The 4,383-nt window shown below is 38.4% G+C and overlaps 1 pseudogene; it reads right to left on the bottom strand.

Moving 5' to 3' along the window:
- LOC104867695 overlaps nucleotides 1-4,383 on the bottom strand; it is a 6,621-nt pseudogene extending 2,238 nt beyond the window's left edge.

The following is a 4,383-nucleotide window of genomic DNA, read 5'->3' as shown; positions in this document are numbered from 1 at the left end:
TACCAAATCCATGAGCAGTGAAAGCAATACTGAACAGTTCTGTTTTTGCAGGTTACTTGGGGTATTAATCATCTTCACATCTGTTTCTCTCTTCCCCTTTTCACCTTTTCCACTTTCTTCCTCCTTTTCCTCCTCCTCCTCATCTTCATCAGTTTCTCTATCGTGTCCAAATTCTTCTTCCTCACTGACTTCATTTCATCTCCTTTCATCTCTTCATCCTCTTCTTCCTCACCATCCTCATCTTCCTCATCTTCTCCTTCTTCATCGACACCATCCACCTCTCCGTCTGAGTCTGGGGCTTCTCTGTCCTCTCCATCATAGCCATCCAGGTAGCTTAGGTGGGGCAAGAGCTTGAAGATGCTCTCTCCATAGTCATTCAGGTTGGTGACCTCACAATTACACAGATCCAGGCTTTTCAGGAAATCCAGTTTTCTCAAAGGTTCCAAGGTGCTAATATCTTTCAGTTTATTTCCACTTAAGTTTAAATGTGTGAGATTTGGAAGTTTTTCTGCTAACATGTCCAGACCTCCAAAGATTCTACTGTCACGGAGCTCAAGCTTTTCAATTTAGGTAGCTTGGGGAGATTTGAATCTGAAATTAAGCATACATTTATTAAACTGAGGAACTCTAAATTCACAAATTCAGCTGTTAAGCCCTCAAGTTTTCCATCATTTGATTTGCAATTGAAAAGACTAGTTCTCAAACCTGTGGCCCCTGGCTCCCGATCTCCTCTGCTCACTTTGCGAGGGGTCCGGCCTCGGTGAACCCACCAGCACACCGCACTACACAATCTTCAGCGCTGCGGGGCAGAGGCCTGGAGCTTACAGCCTGGAGGGGATGAGTCAGTGGCTATCACGCAGGAGGAGCCTCAGGGGGCGGGGCCGGTTCCCCAGGCGGAGGGAGGTGGTGCAGGCCAACTTGGCCCTGTGGGGCACCCCCGCTGACGCGCAGCCACCTCCGGCCCCCAATTCTTCCTTTTTTTTTTCTTTTTATTGAGTTGATTGGAACATTTTAGGTATACAGTACAGTTACATTCATTATTGGGATCCTGTAGGTACATGACAGGTCTTGGTTCTCATTTTTTCCCCTTGTCCCTGCCCTCCCTTCATCCCCTCTTTGCCCTCCCCATTTAAAAACACTTTATTTTCATTTTCCTTTATTTTTTCTTTTCCCTTATTCTCTTTCCCCTACCCTTTCCACCTTCCCTACACCTTTAGCCCTTTTCTTCCTATTTCACGTTGTTAATTACCCCATTAGGATCTTGTATACTATTCTGATGGTAGTCTGAACACCAAGAAAATGAAATTCTTTCTTTCTTTCTTTCGCTATTATCATTAAATAATTTTTATTTATTTATTTATTTTATTAAGTTTTTGGTACATTTTAAGTATACGTTATGATCACATTCATCGTTGGGAATTTGTACTTTACATGACATATTATTTATTTTTAAGTTTTTGGTACATTTTAAGTATACGTTATGATCACATTCATCGTTGGGAATTTGTACTTTACATGACATATATTGGTTCTTCTTTTTTCCCCTGTTCCTCTTCCCTCCCTCCCTTCCACCCCCAATTTGTCTATTTACAGATGCCTTTGTTTCTATGTTTTCCTTCTTGTCTCATCATTTTTTCTTTCCCTTCTCTTCTTTCCCCTCCCCACCCCCAACTTCCCCTTCCCCTTTGGATCTTTTCTTCTTATTTCACATTATCTATTATACATTTTGGTCCTCATTTGCCTTCTGAGTTTTTCACACCAGAGAAACTATTCAATATTTACAAATGTATGTCCTATTTATTTCACTTAAACATGGACTCAATGTGTGTCATTCGGCTATAAATGTGTCTAATTTATCAATTTTTATGGCTGACTAGTACTCCATTTTATTTTTAAAAAATCACATCTTCTTTATCCAGTCACCAGTTGAAAGTCAACATTCAAAAATCAATAGCCTTTCTGTATATGAACAAAAGACTCACTGAAAAAGGAAATGGAGAAACAACTCCTTTCACAGTAGCACCACCCAAACAATGAAATACTTAGGAATCAATTTAATAAAGGAAGTAAAAGTCCTCTACTCTGAAAACTACAATACTTTGAAATAAGAAATCAAAGAGGGTATCAGAAAATGGAGTGCCAGGGATTTGACTCAATGGTTCCACTGCCTGCCTTGCAAGCGCAAGGACCCAAGTTCGATTCCCGGTACCAAAAAAAAAAAAAAAAAAAAAAAAAAAAAAAAAACACATTCCTTGCTCCTGGGTAGGAAGAACCAATATAGTGAAAATGGCCATAGTTCCAAAACTGCTATATATATTCAATGCAATCCCAATTGAAATTCCAGCAGCGTATTTCACAGAGCTAGAGAAAATAATACAAAAATTAATTTGGAACCAGAAGGGACATAGAATAGCAAAAGCAATTCTAGACAACAAAGATGAGGCAAAGGGTTTCATAATCCCCAACTTGAAACTATAACACAAAGCTACTGTGATAAGAACAGTATGGTACAGGCAAGAAACAAATCCAAGCCTCAGTGGAACAGATTAGAAGATGCAGAAACAACTCCAGACATACCTAGCCATTTCATCTTTGACAAAGGAGCCAAATACCCTCAGTGGAAGAAAGATAGCCTCTTTAATAAATGGTGCTGGAAAAAATGGATTTCAACTTGCCAAAGTTTAAAACTAGACCCATGCCTCTCACCATGCACCAAACAAAAATCAAAATGGATCAAATATCTAAGTATTAAAACAAACACTTAACCTGATAGAAGATAGGGTAGGTAGAACATTTGGTGACATTGGCATAGGAAAAGACTTTATGAATAAAATTTCAATCATACATCAACTAACACAAATAATCAACAACTGGGACAGTAAGAGAAGCTACCAAGAGTAAAGAGACAACCTACAATGTCGGGCAAAATATTTGTAAGTTTTTCCTTAGACTAAGGTCTACTATCTAGAATATAAAAAGAACTTTAAAAAAATCAGACCTCCCAAATTTAAAGACCCAATTAAAAAATGGACATTTGAAATGAACAGACGCTTATTAGATGTAGAAGTAGAAACAACAAATAAATGTATAAAAAATGTTCAATCTCACTGGTCATTTGAGAGATGCAAATGAAAACAACACCGAGATTCCATCTCATTCTACAAAGAATGGCTGCTATCAAGAAATCAACCAATAACAAATGCTGGTGGGGTTGTGGAGGAAAAGGAACCATTCTTCATTGTTGAGGGGAGTGCAGACTGGTGCAACCACTGTGGAAATCAGTATAGCGATTCCTCAAGAAACTAGAATTAGATTTCCCATTTGACCCATCTATTTCCCTACTGGTTATCTTCCCAAAAGAATTTTTTCCCTTTCTTAATATATTTTTGCTTAAAGAATGGTATACAATTACTATACTTAAAGTGATATTTTAATTTGATGCTTTACCAACACCTTTATCTCTTATTGATGAATCTGCATATCTATCTTTCTTTCATCTAGCGAATGCACATCATTTTAAACTTACACAATTATTTTTAGTTTGGATTTTTTTCAGATTACATTTCAAGAAGAGGGAAAGAGAAAAATTATATTTATAGGAGGCATAAAGAGATCTGGGTTCTAGTTTTCTTGACCTTTAACCTTTGTGTTTCTGGGTCTTTTATAGCCTTGCCTGGGTGGCATTCAATGTTCCTTTCAGTTTTAAATGTTCAAGGGTGGTGCCTTGCATCTTTCCCTCCATGAATGCAGTCCTTTCCCCTGGGGAACAAAGGAAATTCTAAGAGAGTATCCCAGGCACCAGAAGGCATGAAGAAAGTATAAAATTTGAAGCCAGGGATTGTGCATGCCCGTGATCTCAGCACTATGGAAGGCTGAGGCAGAAGTACCACAAGTTTGAACAACTCAGTGAATAACAGAGACCCTGTCTCTAAGTAAACAAACAAACAAACAAATAAGTAGAGCTGGGAATGTAGTTCAGTGGGAAAGCCCTGGGTTCAAACCCCAATGCTGGTCCCCTGCAATGGGATTTGAGTGACATTTTCTTGGCCTCTGCTTTCTTAACTTCCTATTTAAATGAAATATGATTTGTAGAAAGTTCCAAGTTCAGAGCTACTCATAGCTTATAGTATGTCTGATTTCTTCTCATTCTCTGTGAGTGTTGCACTTGATCTTAAGAGCATAGAATCATGGCCAAAACATATACAGATATCTAAAAATCTAAAATCTGGTTTAGTTCAGGCTGAGTTGTGTCTACAAATAAGCCTTGAAGGTAAATTAAATGAATTCCAAGGACCTACCAGAAGGAAATGGACACAGAGTGAAGAATGGTTCTTTCCTGTCTAATTTCAGAGCCAGCAATCTGATACTGCTTCTAACAGCCAT

This window comes from Fukomys damarensis, unplaced genomic scaffold (genome assembly GCF_012274545.1).
Source record: "Fukomys damarensis isolate Sample0158 unplaced genomic scaffold, DMR_v1.0_HiC HiC_scaffold_20, whole genome shotgun sequence".
Taxonomy (NCBI): Eukaryota; Metazoa; Chordata; class Mammalia; order Rodentia; family Bathyergidae; genus Fukomys; species Fukomys damarensis.
The sequence above is the reverse complement of the archived record's forward strand: the minus strand, read 5'-3'. Positions and strand labels throughout refer to the sequence as shown.